This window comes from Mytilus trossulus, chromosome 5 (assembly GCF_036588685.1).
Source record: "Mytilus trossulus isolate FHL-02 chromosome 5, PNRI_Mtr1.1.1.hap1, whole genome shotgun sequence".
In the NCBI taxonomy this organism is placed as follows: Eukaryota; Metazoa; Mollusca; class Bivalvia; order Mytilida; family Mytilidae; genus Mytilus; species Mytilus trossulus.
The window spans coordinates 72,056,615-72,076,538 of NC_086377.1; the positions used below are offsets into that span (position 1 = coordinate 72,056,615).

The window sequence follows — 19,924 nt, forward strand, 5'->3', positions numbered from 1 at the left end:
CAGAAATGTCCTCTGTTATACTTAAAATTGTACAAACACACAGATTTAATTGTTATATAAAAATGCATGTATTTACAAACATTCAAAACAGGCCGTACTGTAGCCTATAATTGATCACAGTTCCTTCACTTCTGTCTCTTTCACACTCAATTGTACACCACTTTGTAAAGCGATGGTTTATAGGTTAATAGTGATAATGAAGTCCGTCTTTCCGTTCGTCCGTTGGACCGGTACAACATGTTTCGCCGGTTTTGCAAGCGCATCTCCTCATAAACCACTTAATATACATTTGGGTTTCCAGACATTTTTAAATGGATAGGGGTCCAATCCAGGAGAAAAGAGGATTCTAAATATATGTTCCCATACAAATGCCTTGAAAGTTAAAAAAGAGTTTCAAACCGCCGGATCCCAATTTTCTTGAATCCTTCACTGGTATAACTGTTAATTATTTTTTTCTCGGATTCCGTATCATAAATTATAATATAAAAAAGAAGATGCGGTATGATTGCCAATGAGACATCCGTCCACAATAGATCAAAATGACACAGACATTAACAAATATAGGTCACCGTATGGCCTTCAACAATAAGCAAAGCCAATACTACAAAGTCAGCTATAAAAGCCCCCGAAATGACAATGTAAAACAATTCAAACGAGAAAATTAACGGCCTTATTTATATAAAAAAAAGGAATGTTTTTCGAATTTTATTAAAAATCTTTTATGGGGTTTCTTTATATAAGATACGGACTTGAACATTGCATTATATGGGGGCACCCATCAGGTATTTCCAACCGTGACCCTCAAAACCAATTGTTGAACTTGCTCCATTTTTAATCAATCAATGTATTATGGAGCTTCTATTTCGAATTTTTGGTAAAAATATTTTTGATGTTTCTATATCTTAAATACGGACTTTGTCATAACCTTATATTGGGCGTAACTATTTCATATCCACAACTTCCTTCAGACAAGTGTCATAACTTAATGAATCTTTTTCAGATTCCTTATCATTTAATTCAATTGTGTACCTCTTATTTGGTTTTGCGAAAAATCATCAGTTTTTTATTTCCATGATAAGGACTTTTCCACTACCATATTGGGTGGTACCCGTTTACTATACGCAACTTTCAAAAACTTACCATATACTAGTATTAATAAAACTTCCTCATATTCGTTATTAAATGATGCCCCTGTGCACCTATAATTTAGTTTTTCTGGTGGTTTTATTTCATTCCAAAACATGGACTATAGAAGTGGCGGGTATAATTTCTTTAATTCTTTCCTCAATACCTAAAGTTTTTTCTCTATCTATTTTTTTTTGTCATTTTAAAACAGACCGGCTTGATGTATGTTATCACCAATTGGTCAACGGCAGACGGTGTAAATAGTCTTTAAAAATTTAATAGTTAAACAGATAACTGCAACGACACACTAGTACAAAGTCCACAAGCGAATCATGTATTGTTTTTTAGGCATTTGATTATAAATAAGACTGATGGAACAAAAATATGATTATTTTGCCGTCTACAAAAATCATCAGAAATATATTTGTATTGTCTGATGAAAGACATTACACGTTATAGTTCCAGGGACACAATCATAATTTCACATAGACACGTATACACCTTCAAATTGCCGTTGTTTTTCAGTCAAGGTCGTTAAAAACTTCCATTATTTGTTGTTTTTTTCTTCAAAATCACGACTGGTCATACAGACAAAAAATCTGAAATCGCTACTAGAATACAGTCAGTTTTAGACTGATCGTACAGTAATTTATTTTGTGATCCTCAAGGAAAGTATATTTTTTATTTGAAATACGAACATTCTACTTAAATACGATAAGAATATTGAAACAGTATATATTTAACTGTAAACTGATGCAAATATTTGCAAGAAAAGATAATTTGCTTTGTACTACGAGAGCAAAATTGTCAATCGATTTCACTTTTTTCTATGAAGTTGGTGTGATGCACACGTATATTTTATATTCTACTGCATGTTTTTGTTACAGTTATTCATATTTATGATGCTATACATACATTTAAGATGTGCAAAGCACTTTAAAGATATAGGAGTAAACAAATGAGGAGAAAAAGCACCAAAACAAAACCGTTCTGTCAGCCAGTTTAAAATCCTCGCTTCGAAAATCGCGACTTCCGGATAGCGTACAGAATAGTATCTACACTGTGCATGTATAAAATAGATTTTGTTTGATAGAAAGTAATATTTAAAGCCATTTGAGTTTTTTTTTATCTATTGTCTTCTTTCTGTTTATTGGTAATGTTTCTTCTATTTTATTTAGTCTTTTCATTAAGTGTATTGTGCTCGACAATTTTTTTATCCTGTTAACGATTTCGTCTGTTTGTTTGATTTTTTCTTTGAATTCGTTAAATACTCTTTTAGATTATTATGTCTTTGTGTCTGTCAAACGTTTACATATTGCTCTTTAAACTCTTCTTGGGATATCGTATTATATATCTTTTATTTATTTGAGAACAATTTAGGTATTAAAGCAGTCTTTTTTTTAGAGAGATTATTTAGTTTTGCTATTATAATAATAGCAGTCTCTATCTAAGAGTTTATCATATGTATTATCAATCTCTACTTGAAAGATGATTATTACTGTTTTTTTGTCAAAAACAAAGCACAACAGCCCTTTAATTCCTAAGTTACAGCGTTGAAAAAAAAAGTAAAAACACAAAAATACCGAACTCCGAGGAAAATTCAAAAAGGAAAATCAAAAATCAAAAGGCAAAATCAAAAGTCCAAACACATCAAACGAATGGATAACAACTGTCATATTCCTGACTTGGTACAGGCATTTTATAATGTAGAAAATAGATACTGTACTGTGTGAAAAGTATTTGTATTTTATCAGTCAAATATGTCTATCTAATCGCTTACATGTGCCTTCATGATCTTGTATGCTGATTTGTTGATTCTATATACGTCACAGATACATGCACGTGTATTTTTTAAACTCACCTCACCTTACTCTTATAATAGTTCAGGAGTGTCCGTAATTTTCTTCTTCTATATCATCTGAATATTCATACCTAGTACATCCATGAAACTCCATGTCGATCGAGGACAGGGAGTGTCTAGGGATGTTTCAGCGTTTTTACGGGGTCTCTCCCGACACGGAATGAGCCCTACTCTTTCTTCTTCTGGTTTTACAGACTAGTATTTCTCCTTTTCTTCTTCTTCTTTGTGGTGTAGCTCTAGTAATTGTTTTCTCAATAATAATAAAATCACTAATCTGTCATTAATTAATCACTAGTCCATCAGTAATCGGTCTTAAATCGATCAGTAATCTAATCGATGACTTCAAGTCATCAATCGATTACTGATCATCAAATATGATCGATTAGTGTTCGATTACAGATCTGATCGATTAGTTAAGTCTGGAGTATAGTCCAGCGGATATCAGAATAATTGATCACTTTATGGTAAAAGCATGAAACTTGGCATAGTGAAAGATTAAGGGGTATAGACAAAATTCAGATATGGAGCCACGAAAAAAAAATCCAATATGGCCGCAAAATTCAAATTGGCCGACATTAGTATAACATAATTCACTTGATGAAGTCTTCCAATTTTAATGTGTTCAGAAGATGTCACAAACTTAAGGAAATACAATTAAGATATGTCAATTATTATTTTTTTTAAACCTTATAATACAGAAATCATCAAAATGGCGTCCAAATTCAAAATGGCGAGTCAAAATGTCTAAGTTTGACAGTATTCGTATGTATACACCATCATTGTGTGATAGAAAGTTACCAAATCCGCGAAACTGATCATCTGATATCGACAAAGGCCTACAATGTATCATTAATGCCTGGGTGCATAGATAATATTTTCAAAATGGCAGCAATATTCAAAATGGCGCCGTTTAACATGTACAAATTTGGCGTTTGTTTTTAAATATGGTATACAAATGATTAAAAAATACTGGATAATTTATTTCAATACAAGCACGTATAAACAAACATATTATTATTTAATGTAACAGGTGACATTAACTATGAAATAAAAATGGCCGATACAGTTCAAAATGGCGTCTTTGACAAGTTCTTATTTTTCACAGTTACAGGTAATGACCTTAGAAAATTTCACAATTTTTCTGAAATGAAAAAAAACCTAACATATGCAGTATTGAATCAGTGCAAAGAGTATTTCTTTTTTAAAATGAGATAAGAAATAAAAAAAAAACTCACAAGTAACTATTTAACATAACAACAGATTAAAATTATAATTAGAATATGATACAAATGCAGGGAAATCAAAAGAAAGCACAGTCACGATCAGTTTCTCTTTCACAGTCCGGTGAGCAGTTGCATAATGCTGTGCATTTTAATGCTGCTTTCAAGAATTTACATGCTCCTATACGTCCTTTCTTACATCCACAGTGAATGAACTCTTGGCATGACATTGAAGCTTCAGCAAGCACAGACCAGAATGGTACCCAAGTACCATCAAGTTTTTGCCAAACAAATAAATCTGGTGATGGCATACTTGAATTTGCAACTAAACAATTTCGCCAAATAACACTACCTTGGTAAGCTGCACGTTTCGATGAAGAAGTGCATCTTGTGATGGAGGAATATTGTCAATTGTCAATTGTTCTTGTCTTCTGCGTGAATAACTGTTTTCTAAACTCATTCACCATATAAGCTGTACTAGACCGATCATACAAAAGCACAACATATCGTTTAATTACTTTTAACACTTTTAAAATTTCCACTTTATTTGGATTTTCAATAACCTGCAGAAATGCTTCTGACAACTCCTCATATACGAACCATGTATCCCAAGCTGATTTCGTACCTTTCCCAGAAAAAGCTGAGACTGTGTTACAATCGGTAAATGAATGGAACAGTGGAAAGACTTTCAATTTCAATGGTCCTAGAGCAAGGCACAATCCATGAATTGAAATATATAGAAAGTTCTTTCCAGTGCCAAAACCTATCCACAGCTGTTCAGCCATTTGAATTCCCCTTTTAATGCACCTGGGAATGAGGACATATCAATTGAAAGTTCTCCTTCAACTAATGGGATATCTGGTTCGATGAATATTAGTACAGCTGGTGGAAGATTTGAATAACTCTCTGGTAAAAGAGACACTCTCTTTGACTGGCATTTCAACATAGGTTCAGATTGGTCAAATGTTTGAACAACGCCTTGAACATCCTCTGAAATATGTTGGAATAAAGATATACCTGTACCATGGAATGATTCTTTTAACGAGATACTGCTTGAATTGTGATCAATGTTGTCTACAGCAGATGAAGTAAATACATTTTGTAGTGGATTGGTAGGGCATACAATACCTTCTTTGACATAACGACGACAAGCATCCTTGGCCATGGAAGTAGAAATTTCTAACACTAGGTCGTAGGAGACAGACAGTCCAAGACTGAAGAAAGTATCTACTAGATCACGTTTGCTAGTCTTACATGGATTATGATTCCCAAATAAGCACAAACTGGAGGTTCATGATCTTTCATGTGACGGTTGGATAGTTTCTTTGTACAACTATACATCAGAAGATGTGCTATTGTTAATGTCGACTGAGAATATGAAAGATCCTGAATGTTGGGTTCAAATTGAATCATACTGACCAAAGTAAGCAATAACTGGGGTACATAAGCTTCCTGATATCCCTTTGGGAAGGTTCCTTTAAATTCTGAATTTGATGCGAAAATATCTTTACGAACAAACGTAGCTGATTTTGATATGTTGACAAACTCATTATCAAAGTCTTCTAAGCAGACTCTCTTCAATGCAGGTCCAATGTCATCATTGAAAGCAAGAATGTTTTCAAGACCTTGTTTGTAAGCATCTAAGTTAGGGAAATTACAATTCTGTGTTTTAGTCGTGCACTATTAACTCGAGATGAACATCTGCACCTAGACATGTTTTTCTTTCCTTATAAAGTTTACATAGATCTGACAATCTGAAAATGCAATACCATGGATTTGACTTTCCTTCTTAGATTCGACATTATCATTTTTCATTTCAATTTGAGATGCACGATTATATAAGGAAACAAAACATTTAGAGTGGTACTTTGCTTCCTTTGCAATTAGATCACCAGCACTTAACTTTGCAAGTAATAACGTGTCATTTAATTTTACTGCTCATTCTCTCACACGTGTATCCTGTCTAAACGTTGAGGACTCATGAAGGGCTTCTTGGCCATTTTCATTACAGAAAAAGCACACAGACGGGTTACTGGTGGACTGAACGGAGAAGCTATGTCTAGTTTTCTTTTAGATGTGGTTGCTTTATCATCTATTCTCTCATGTGAGGTTGGTTTTTCTGCTCTATCCAATTTTGTCCTGTTCAGTTTCAAGTTGCAAGATTTGTGCCAACATGCCTTTTAGTCAATGGAATACTGTGCTATTCCAGATCCCTCATCTAAATATAAGTTTTCAATGCACACATTAATGCCTTCAGGCATCAATCGTAATTCATGAAACTTCTAAATATTGTCAGCTAAAGATTGATAACCAGCATCAACATTGAGACGTTTAGAATCAAATGGGCAGATACGTTTTTCATCTATTATTTCTTGGCATAGGATGCAATTTGCCCAATCAATATTATTTAACTTAGATGGTTTGTCATATTCTACTCTTGATACCCTGAACGTCTTTTCAGTAGCCATGTTGTAAGAAATATGATCGTAAATTAGTTTATATATTCCTTGTATATAACTTCTGTATGCCAGAGCGGGTCGTCTACAAATGATGTATCAGTGACGCTTGAATCGAAAAGTTAAAAAGACAAAAAAAAGTATGTAATTTAATATTTAACGACCTGAAATCCTGAAAGTTTTGCAAAGCACAAATATTTGTTGATTATTAATAGCTTTCTAGATATACACGATATAGTTTCTGATAATAAGACTTTTGACGGCCATTTTGAATTTGTCGGCCATTAAGCAATTATTTTTGATTGTTCCATATTCAGAAAAGATTAATTAGCATCATAACTAGCAATATGCAAAGTTTTTTTGCTTTTATTTTCAAATGATCAATTATACCATTTTTTTTTACTCTGCCTCATGACTGTTGGCGGCCATTTTGAATTTGTCGGCCATTATGGAATTATTTTGATTGTTCCATATTCATTAAAGATTAATAAGCACCATAACTAGCAATATGCAAAGTGTTGTGTTTTTATTTTCAATGATAAATTATACCATATTTTTGGACTCTGCCTCATGACTGTTGGTGGCCATTTTGAAATTGGCGGCCATTTTTGAATTTTTTTTTATTGTTCCATATTCAGAAAAGATTAATAATCATCATAATTAGCAATATGCAAAGTTTTGTGCTTTTATTTTCAAATGTTAAATTAAACTAAATTTTTGGACTCTGCTTCATGACTGTTGGCGGCCATTTTGAAATTGGCGGCCATTGTGGATCTTTTTTTGATGGCTCCATATCCAAAAATGTTTATAAGCAACATAACTAACACTGTGCAAAGTTTCATGCTTTTACCATAAAGTGATCAATTGTCCCAAAATATTGGACTTAGCTGCTGGACTAGTAATAACATCAACAATAACAAGTTTGTGTAATTGTGTGAAAATTATTATGCATATAAAAACACACAGCTTCTTAATGTTCCAATCAGTAAATTTTTAAATCTTTTTTGACTGAGCTTGTACTTGATGGGTTTTTTTTTCAGGGAAATTGGTGAATTATTCCTTAAAATAGATCCTGAATATATAACAAATTTTTATAAAGCTCTGTTTTGTCTTTTGGAACTTGTAAATTTTTGCAAACATATGCATTTAAAAAAATAACCTAAAAAACATTTCATAACAAATATATTTCTTTAAAAAAATACAATAATTAAATCAAATAAAATTAAAATAATAAAACAAATAAAACATGAACTTACTTATTTACTTACCAGCACCACTAACCATAGAAATTGTAACATTTAAATTTCGATCCGCATTTTTCATTGAGGAAGCAACCTTGACCTTTACATAATAATGGCCTTTACCTACTGTGTCCATCACATTTGTCACACTTCCACTCTTCACATATTGCTCTCCTTTTGTTGGGGGTTTAGAGGTCATGTGAGCTAAGTCAGTGTCCTCAGATTTTCCATCCTCATTTATCAACACAACGCTTTGTAACAGGTAGTGGTAAATATGCCCATAGTTAAAAATTGTTGGTATATTTGTTTATGGGAATGGTCTCCAACCAGTAATGGGTAGAGGAACATGTTGCACTTTTTTATCTTTCTTTTCCCTTTTAATCTTCTCATCCTTGATAGTACACTCATCTACAGTCGGATCAGCAAACGCTGACTTGCCAGCACTTAATGCATCCTTACATTACACCTGTTAGAAAAATGTAACAACAGCTATTAAAGGTGTGACACAAACATGTCTGTTTTTTTTTTGTAACTACGGGTTTTACATTTTTAATTCAAGTTAGAATGTCACTCAACTGTTTATGAAAAAAAATAATAAAAGGTTAAATAATAAACAACATGTTGTTTACGTTTATAATGTTTATGTTGTGTGAAAAAAGTTTTACTTTTAAGCTTATCTCTTTCAACAATAATCCTGTAAACTTTATCTTTTTTGACATTTCACGGTCAGTTAACATTCAGAAATTTGTCACGCCTTTTCTGTCATCTGCCAATCGTCACATTGTCGACAATTTACCTGTTCAGATATAACCATTTACAAGCGTGTTAAAAAAGGAAAGGAGGCGTTGTTCGATGTTTACTCACCTTTGAAGTAGGTCAGATTAAAAATATTTTTTTCTGTTGAAAGACCATTATTTTAGTTTTTGTTGTGAGCTGTCACTTATAACAATAAGAAGTTAGTTTATTTATAGAGTTCTGTAAACCTTATGGAGTTTCAGATAATAGCAAAATGTCATTTGGTAGATCATTTGTGTAAACATTAAATAAGTGTTGACTTATAGTATCCCCATGTTTCACTCCTCTATAAATAGAGATATATTCTCCTTTGATTAAAATGAAGCTTCAGTATTCTTATGCATATTTTTTTTATCAAATTATAAAATTTTACACCAATATTCTCTTTTTTGTTTATATTGTACAAAAGACCTAACCTCAACACTGAATCTAATGCCTTTTTTTAAGGTCTACAAATCAGCCATTCATCTTTTTTTCTCTTTTATAATAGCACTAGCTATATATTAATATTGAAATATTTGACTTTAAAATTAAAATTGCATATTTGTATATTATATTATTACGTGATTATTTCTGTATTGGCCTTAATGTTGTTGTACAGAGGCTTAATGCATGGGCCCTTAGTGAAAATCATACATAAAATAAAAGGGCATTTACATTCTATTATAATTTTAAAACAATTCATGCTTGTTTGGCTACTACTAACTGAACCTGTTCTGAAGTTTTTGATTTTCGTTCCAAGTCTTACTAATCTGCAAAGAAAACAAGTGAAAGTTTAAAATTCTATTTGCTTACGTTACCCCGTCCAATTTTTTTGGCTTAACAGATAGTTGTTGAGTGATGACTTTGAAAACATGTCAGAGGATAAAACTGACTAATACAACAAGTAAATGAACATGAGATCAAAGTAAATTTAACAGTGAACTGTCAATAAAGTAAATCCTGAAATCTGGTATAAGAAGATAATTAAGTGTCGTGAAATATAATTGGAGAAAACAGAACAAAAGTCAGAAGTTATCAATCTTAACATTTACTTAAATAAAAGTGACGCAAATACCTTGCTACTTCAAAATCCTTAAATGTTTAAGCACTGGCCAATGGTCTCAAGGCTTCAACTCATCATGCTTTTGAGCAAGAACACCGTTGTTGGTTGCACTAACCCATCATTCCCAGGCCTGTTCACGGTGGAAGTCACAAAGATAAACAAAAGAGTCTGAAATGTATTGAATGAAAACATATACTAATTGTGTTATTCAAGAAAATGTTACATTCATTGTAAAAACATAATAATATATTACGGATTACAAATGTGTCGATGTTTGTGATTGGATAACAACACAGAGATGTCAGTATATATTCAGGAAACTGCCGGGGTATATACGACGTTTTTATCCCCAATTGGAATCTCAAAAACGTCATCATAACACCGGTTACTATGTGACGTAGTCAAAAGCTATCAGACTGTCAGAGGCTCACAGAGGGAAAATTATGACGTGCTTCAATCAATAATACATTTTTGATACAAATCACGCAATTAACGGTACAGTTACTCCGGCCTTGATACAGAACATATTTAAGGACCAAAACGGACAGGTAAAAAGTATCCAATATTGAAAGTATATAATAACACTGCAGGTTCTTCCGACTTCACGAATAACACCGTGTTGACTTCGGTTAACAGTAGGACAACCGGAAGCGCCTGAGTAAGGATTTCGACGCTCAGTGATACGGTTCACTAGACGACGTTGTCAACACGTAATGGCGGCCAGAACTTTACGTTGATTTTTGCATTTCAGGCTGATAAGTTAATGTTATCATAATTTGATGCTTGAACATTATACTATACACAATAACTTAAGAAGGAATGGCTTACTTTATAATTTTAGCTAAAATATTTTACAAGAAAGTGCGTTCATCTAAATTTACAGACTGCAAAATTGATAAAAAATTATGTTCAAACCGACGTGTAAAAGACTTGATGCAGGAAATAACATTCATTTCATTTTTATTCATCGTAAACCACCAACATGAAAATGATAAAATTCGGATTGGAACTGAAGCTATCCGTGTTTGACTCCGGTGATAAACCAATTCACAAGACATCCGTTTTCCAGAGTTGAACCCACATCAGGCACATGGAACTACTATTTCTTGAATTTATCTAGGAAGATAAACACCAAATACTGAACAAAGTGAGTGAGATTAAAATCCATATGGGGTCCGTTCATACCAACAATTACTTCTAACACCTGGCACCACTGTAATTTGTCTCTAATATGTATTATGATCCCGGTGATTTGACAATTATAGGCCAAACAAAAAACATGCGTGGTCTGAACTTTTCTAAAACCTACCTTCCATTTCTTTAAGCGGAAAAAAGTCTACTTGAAGTATAATTTTTCTTGACGCAATGTTAAAGTCATAATGTCCCTCCAATAGACCCAATCAGTCAATGTTTAATAAAAAATAGTCTAGATGGAAGAAAAAATTCCTACCTACATGTACATGTACCTAAATTTTACATTGTATTCAAAGATGTAACAGGAAACACTCACATATTTTTTTAACCTTACAATTATGTCATTTATCAATAAGCAATCAGCTACATTAACTTGTTTTCTGATTTTAAGTTGTCCTCTTATTGAACTGGGTAGTAAAACAAATTTATAATATATATCAATATTGTATGTGTTTACTTTTCTACATTGGTTAGAGGTATAGGGGGAGGGTTGAGATCTCACAAACATGTTTAACCCCGCCACATTTTTGTCCTGTCCCAAGTCAGGAGCCTCTGGTCTTTGTTAGTCTTGTATTATTTTAATTTTAGTTTCTTGTGTACAATTTGGAAATTAGTATGGCGTTTAGGGGCCAGCTGAAGGACGCCTCCAGGTGCAGGAATTTCTCACTACATTGAAGACCTGTTGGTGACCTTCTGCTGTTGTGGTTTTTTTTTTGGCCGGGTTGTTGTCTCTTTAACACATTCCCCATTTCCATTCTCAATTTTTAATATATATATGTTCAAAAAAGTGAAAATTGGAAGGAAGGGACCAGATATTAAGAAAAGGAGCAAGGGTCGATGTTTGTCTCAATCTTCAGGTTAATCTTAATTGATGAAATATTTTGGCCACTTTTATAAAACACTTTCAAAATCTAAGTGTCTATACATTCATTGACTTTTAATTAATAGTACATTGTAATAGTTGATTCAATTAATTCATATATGAAAGATTTTAACTGATTTAGCTATAAAAGATGCTCAAATTCAAGCTTTGACATAGTTCAAACAATTATGACGTCTTAAAAGGCTATTATAATTTTTTCTTTGACACTTTACTTCGACGCATCAAAGAAAAAAAATGTTAAAGCGTTTCAAAACGTCTTAATTATTTGGGCTAGGTTTGATATGAAACAATTATCAAATATGCCATGATATATAACTTTTGAGATGTTTTTTGTCAAAAATGAAAATGACGGCATCTGTTTCAATTCTCAACCTCTAAATATGTTATGTAAAATGTTTTGCAGGTCGAGTTATTATTTTCAAACTTGACAGTGTTCAGCCGCAAGTATTACAGTGATTGGATCAGATCAAAAGATGTAAATCTTGAAGCACACATTCCGACTTATAGAATAACATGAATAAACATGATAAAGAGATTAAGGAAAGACAGTGAAAAACAGGAAATATTTTAAAGAGTAAACATTTCTTTGTTAAATACAATGTATTTTTTTTTATAATTTACTGATGACAAAATAAATTTATGAATTTTTCCATCAGGAAATAAGCATACCTCATTTTAATATATTTATTGTTACAAAATATGCTTTACGCTCAAATAAATTGTATAAAATTTCAGATAAAAAGTGTTTGAAGTAAACAATAAAAAGAAAAAATAAGTTTGGTAATTGAGTATAAAGAGTCTATTCATATAACAAAAGAGGGATGTATAAGTACGCAGCCACACATTGGGCTGACTGACATTTTATTTTAATCATATTTGTTGCCACTTTCTTTCAAATATTTTACAATAAAGAAAGAGTGCTTGTGGTATGATTGCCAATGAGAATAATGAGATACATTTGTACCAGAGACCAAAGCGCATTAAATGAGTACTAAAAAGTGTCTCTTGTCCTCATATCAGGAATACTGATACAAGCATGAAAAAACTTACTTACAGATTGTGGTTTAAAGTACATTTATTTCTTAGTTATAATGTATATCAAATTCTGGCACCTTTATAATATACTTCTAATATGTCTCTATTTGTTTTATTTTAATGTTTTATAGATAAAGCTATTATTTCTTATTGGACAATGTTCAGCAGCAAGTATTACAATGTGATTTGGATCAGATCAAAAGATGTTTACATTGAAGCACATATTCCGACCAATAGAATAAACAGAAAAAGATAATACAGTGAAAAACAGGAAATATTTGAAAGGGTAAACAGTTCTTCTATAGATATAACAGACTGATTATGATATAGATATATGTTAATTTCCATCAGGATATTAGTATACCTCATTTTATCTTTATTGTTACAAAATTTGCTTTTCAATCAAATAAATTGTATAAAATTTCAGATAGAGAGTGTTTGAAGTAAACAATACAATGAAAAAGTAAGTTCAGTAATTGAGAACCAAGAGTCAAATCATATAACAAAAGAGGGATGTATAAGTATGCAGCCACACATTGGACTGACTGAGCTTTGATTTTAATCAAATTTGACCACTTTCTTTCAAATATTTTACAATAATAAAAGAGTTCTTGTGGCATGATTGCCAATGACATGAATGAGATACATTTGTACCAGAGACCAGTGCTTTTAATGAGCACTGAAAAGTGTTTATTGTCCTCTACATTAGGGATACTGATTTAAGTATTTCTTATTGGAAAAAAACTTGCTTAGAGATTGTGGTTTAATATTATTTTCTTAGTTATAAAATTATAATTTATATCAATTTCTAGCACCTTTATAATATACTTCTAATATGTCTCTATTTGTTTTATTTTAATGTTTTATAGATAAAGCTATTATTTCATATTGGACAATGTTCAGCAGCAAGTATTACAAGGTGATTTGGATCAGATCAAAGATGTTTACATTGAAGCACATATTCCGACCAAAAGAATAAAGAGAAAAAGATAATACAGTCCAAAACAGGAAATATTTGAAAGGGTAAATAGTTCTTTTTAATTATGACAGACTTATTGTGATAATTTCCATCCGGAAATAAGTATACCTCAATTCATATTTTTTCTTACAAGATTTGCTTTACAATCAAATAAATTGTATAAAATTTCAGATAAATAGTGTTTGAAATAAACAATACAAAGAAAAAAATAGTTCGGTAATTGAGTACCAAGAGTAAATTCATATAACAAAAGAGGGATGTATAAGTACGCAGCCACACATTGGGCTAAGATTTCATTTCATATTTTACAATAATGAAAGAGTACTTGTGGCATGATTGCCAATGAGATTAATGAGATAGATTTGTACCAGAGACCAAAGTGCTTTAAATGAGTACTTTTAAGTGTCTCTTGTCCTCTACATCAGGGATACTGATTTAAGCATTTCTTATTGGAAAAAACTTACTTACAGATTGTGGTTTAATATTATTTTCTTAGTTATAATTTATATCAAATTCTGGCACCTTTATAATATACTTCTAATATGTCTCTATTTGTTTTATTTTAATGTTTTATAGATAAAGCTATTATTTCATATTGGACAATGTTCAGCAGCAAGTATTACAAGGTGATTAAGAACAGATCAAAAGATGTTTACATTGAAGCATACATTCGGACCAATAGAATAAAGAGAAAAAGATAATACAGTCCAAAACAGGAAATATTTGAAAGGGTAAATAGTTCTTTTTACATATGACAGTCTTATTATGATAATTTCAATCGGGAAATTAGTATACCTCAATTCATATTAATTGTTACAAAATTTGCTTTACAATCAAATAAATTGTATAAAATTTCAGATAAATAGTAATTGAAGTAAACAATACCAAGAAAAAAATAGTTCAATAATTGAGTACCAAGAGTCAATTCATATAACAAAAGAGGGATGTATAAGTACGCAGCCACACATTGGGCTGATTAAGGTTTGATTTCATTCAAATTTGGTAACTTCCTTAACATTTTACAATAATGAAAGAGTACTTGTTGCATGATTGCCAATGAGATTAATGAGATAGATTTGTACCAGAGACCAAAGTGCTTTAAATGAGTACTTTTAAGTGTCTCTTGTCCTCTTCATCAGGGATACTGATTTAAGCATTTCTTATTGGAAAAAACTTACTTACAGATTGTGGTTTAATATTATTTTCTTAGTTATAATTTATATCAAATTCTGGCACCTTTATAATATACTTCTAATATGTCTCTATTTGTTTTATTTTAATGTTTTATAGATAAAGCTATTATTTCATATTGGACAATGTTCAGCAGCAAGTATTACAAGGTGATTTGGATCAGATCAAAAGATGTTTACATTGAAGCACACATTCGGACCAATAGAATAAAGAGAAAAAGATAATACAGTCCAAAACAGGAAATATTTGAAAGGGTAAATAGTTCTTTTAAATTATGACAGACTTATTGTGATAATTTCCATCAGGAAATAAGTATACCTCAATTCATATTAATTGTTACAAAATTTGCTTTACAATCAAATAAATTGTATAAAATTTCTGATAAATAGTAATGAAGTAAACAATACAAAGAAAAAAATAGTTCGGTTATTGAGTTCCAACAGTTAATTCATATAACAAAAGAGGGATGTATAAGTACGCAGCCACACATTGGGCTAAGATTTCATTTCATTCAAATTTGGTAACTTCCTTAATATTTAACAATAATGAAAGAGTACTTGTGGCATGATTGCCAATGAGATTAATGAGATACATTTGAACCAGAGACCAAAGTGCTTTAAATGAGTACTTTTAAGTGTCTCTTGTCCTCTACATCAGGGATACTAATTTAAGCATTTCTTATTGGAAAAAAACTTGCTTTAAGATTATGGTTTAAATTATATATTTTTCTTAGTTATAATGTATATCAGCTTCTGGTACCTTTATTATATACTTTTAATATGTCTCTATTTGTTTTATTTTAATGTTTTATAGATAAAGCTATTATTTCATATTGGACAATGTTCAGCAGCAAGTATTACAAGGTGATTAAGAACAGATCAAAAGCACATTCTGACAAATGAAATTTTAAAGAATTATCCACTAACAATTCTTAAAGATAGTGAAAGACAGGAAATATTTGATAAGGTTAATATTTTTAAAGATTAAGTTAAGCAGATTGTAGCCTAATAATGATTTAACCTAGATTAAGATATATGAAAATTTTGTCTGTACTTTTTCAAATAATACCAGTTGTTCTCATAATGTTTCTCACATATTACAATTGTGTTAAAAGCTAAACAGATATTTAAACATGTTAAAATATAGGTGAATGTATTACAAATAGTATTATCATTGTATGTATAATTGTTTTACAAATTAGGATCATTTTATCATCTACACTGTAAAATTACAAAAAAAATTAAGATAGTCATTTACTGGTTAGAGTCTTTAAAAGAAGTGGTAATTGTGTACTTTTATTATTTACAAATTCACTCCTATTAAAGATGTGTCATTATTTGTAAAAGGCGTATCAGGGAAATGCAAAGTGATTAAATATGTTAAACTGTATCCTTTTATAAAATGTCAGATTTCAGGTAAAGGGGAAATAACTCTTTCAATATTAAAATATTTAAAATCAGAACTTTGAGAATTAATTTTTTTAAACTTGTATATATATCATGGATATTTGAATCATTACACTATGATATTTAAACACATTACCATATGATGTTAAAACACATTACCAATGTACATAAAGAGTGAATGTCAGATTTTAAGTCAAGGGGAAATAACCTTTAAAATATCAAAATATTTAAATAAGAAATGTAAGGGTATTACATGTATCATACTGTTTTCAACTTCAACAAAACGTTTTTAATACAGTTTGTTCTTTTTATCAAAAGAAAGTATTAAATGTTCATATATTTTTATATTCTCACCTTGAAAAGAATATCTATCCAGCACTTAAAACTATTTATTCATCAAATTATTATGAAGTTTTATATTTTACAGAAGTTTCATACAATAATGTGCAGTCAAGAACTTAGTTTTATTCTGGACCTGGATTAAATGGATCATGAACCCGATTTCAGATTGTGATAATGGTAGGTAATTGTAACCAACTATGTTTTTAATATTCAAATACATAAAAATTAATATAGGTTGAAACTGTCATCCAGCAGTTATTAATTTTGTTAATTCAGAAAGAAAAATGTGCAAAAAAAACAAATTATTAAGAATTGAAACACATTAGAAGAAATATGGTTAAATGTCATGATAGATATTATATGTTGATTCTCATGTTTTTCTCTGTGATTTATAAATTTAAATCCTTCTGGCAAGCACTGACTCAGGAAAGGACTTGAGAAAATTGTCAAGACAAATCACAAATGAACTATTTCAGAACATGAAGCACATTAAAACTATTTGAGAAACACTTGTCAATATGAAGCACATAACTATTTGAGAAACACTTGTCAATATGAAGCACATAACTATTTGAGAAACACTTGTCAATATGAAGCACATAACTATTTGAGAAACACTCAATATGAAGCACATAACTATTTGAGAAACACTTGTCAATATGAAGCACATAACTATTTGAGAAACACTTGTCAATATGAAGCACATAACTATTTGAGAAACACTTGTCAATATGAAGCACATAACTATTTGAGAAACACTCAATATGAAGCACATTATAACTATTTGAGAAACACTTGTCAATATGAAGCACATAACTATTTGAGAAAAAACTCAATATGAAGCACATAACTATTTGAGAAACACTTGTCAATATGAAGCACATAACTATTTGAGAAAAACTCAATATGAAGCACATAACTATTTAAGAAACACTTGTCAATATGAAGCACATAACTATTTGAGAAACACTTGTCAATATGAAGCACATATTTTTTTGAGAAACACTTGTCAATATGAAGCACAAAATTATTTGAGAAACACTTGTCAATATGAAGCACATAACTATTTGAGAAACACTTGTCAATATGAAGCACATAACTATTTGAGAAACACTCAATATGAAGCACATAACTATTTGAGAAACACTTGTCAATATGAAGCACATAACTATTTGAGAAAAACTCAATATGAAGCACATAACTATTTGAGAAACACTTGTCAATATGAAGCACATAACTATTTGAGAAAAACTCAATATGAAGCACATAACTATTTAAGAAACACTTGTCAATATGAAGCACATAACTATTTGAGAAACACTTGTCAATATGAAGCACATATTTTTTTGAGAAACACTTGTCAATATGAAGCACAAAATTATTTGAGAAACACTTGTCAATATGAAGCACATAATTTTTTGAGAAACACTTGTCAATATGAAGCACATAACTATTTGAGAAACACTTGTCAATATGAAGCACATAACTATTTGAGAAATACTTGTCAATTTGAAGCACATAACTATATGAGAAACAATTGTCAATATGAAGCACATAATTTTTTGAGAAACACTTGTCAATATGAAGCACATAATTATTCGAGAAACACTCAATATGAAGCACATAACTATTTGAGAAACACTTGTCAATCTGAAGCAGGCAAACTGCTTGAAAAAAACTTAACATGTAGCACATAACTATTTGATAAACACTTGTCAATCTGAAGCAGGCAAACTGCTTGAAAAAAAACTTAACATGTAGCACAAACCCTACTTGATACAACTTTCAACACGAAGCACATCAAAAGTCCAAATGAAATATTTAAATAAAATATGGCCCTGTCACGTTGGCCACTTTACTGAGTAAAGAGTTTCCAGTTGATACCGCGTGGAGGTGTGACTTGGACTTGGTCAAATTAACCCATTTATCAACCTTTTTTTTCTTTTTTCTTCTTCATTATGTAAGAAGATTTTTTTTTTTATTAAAAAAGTGTAATTTAATTTTACATTAAAATTTTAAATATGAGCATACAACACAACACATACTGTATCTATATTTTTATACGATTCTCACCAATTCAACTTATACAACCGATATTGTTTTTTCCAACTAAGTCGAAACTTCTACTGTATTATGTAAATAATAAAAGATTTCTGACTGAACATTTTATTTGAACATATTCTACTTTCAGAATGTGGAAACAGATGAATTCAAGTGTACAGCTACAACCTACTTAAATACATGTGATATGGGATATTTGGAACTAAAATTGTTTATGTAAAAATGTTATTTGAATGGAATTATTTCAAACATGTGTATTGAAATCTGTGATGACAGTTTGTAAATCTGATTCATCCAGTTCAATTAAATTAATGCCAAGATTCTCAAATTCAAGAAAAAAATCATTAAATATATTATTATCTGAGTCGGTGTCAGTGTCTGATTCAGAGTCATAAAGGGGTTCATCTTGGGTTTTCTCGTTTGGTTGTTGGATATTTGCATCACCTGAAGGTAACATTGTAGGGCCATTTGAATTTAAACAAGACTGTCCACATTTACATCCAGGACCGCACGACTTTCTTTGCTTCCTACATCCACACTGATTGCCACTACAATTTGATTTGATACACCCACACCCAGCTGTCCATAATTTTACATTGTTAGAATTTTTTTCTAAATTTTCATCAGAGTCCCAAACAATGCTAAGTACATTTTTGTCAACCTTCCAGCCATGGTCATTCAAAATTGGATAATGCACGAAATTTTTATTAGCTTGTTGCCATACAAGTTTAACCCAACAAGACCTTTTCCAGTGTAAAAATAATGCATCATTAGATGGCAGGAAAAATTCTTCAGATGGCACTCTACAGTACAGTGCATCTCTAATTTTTGAAAGCCAAATATAGTGATTTTCTAACGGGCTTAATGTTTCTACAAAAGCAGATTGAAATAAATAATGGGGAGAGTCGATTCTATCCTTTAAGAAGGCAGAGGAACATTTCCTCCAATATTCACAACCAACTAAACGTAAAAAAGCAAGGAATCCAGTATTTTCTCTGTTATCACTTTCACTTAATTTTCCCAACCACCCCTTTACAATATTATTGGAAGTAATAAAATCTGGATATTTGAAAAATATCTGATAGAAAGA

At 30.9% G+C, this 19,924-nt stretch overlaps 1 long non-coding RNA gene across 3 annotated transcripts; it reads left to right on the plus strand.

Annotated features, from left to right (window-relative positions):
- The first annotated feature begins 10,393 nt into the window (after positions 1-10,393).
- Positions 10,394-19,451, plus strand: LOC134717452 (uncharacterized). 3 transcript variants are annotated; one of them, XR_010107311.1, is made up of 9 exons: positions 10,394-10,890; positions 12,224-12,394; positions 12,987-13,141; positions 13,725-13,878; positions 14,411-14,565; positions 15,125-15,279; positions 15,839-15,991; positions 16,859-16,950; positions 18,965-19,451. It is a non-coding gene; the product is annotated as an uncharacterized LOC134717452 (long non-coding RNA). The 3 variants fall into 3 exon arrangements; XR_010107313.1 differs by having other exon boundaries at positions 15,159-15,279; XR_010107312.1 differs by lacking the exon at positions 15,839-15,991.
- The last annotated feature ends 473 nt before the right edge of the window (positions 19,452-19,924 follow it).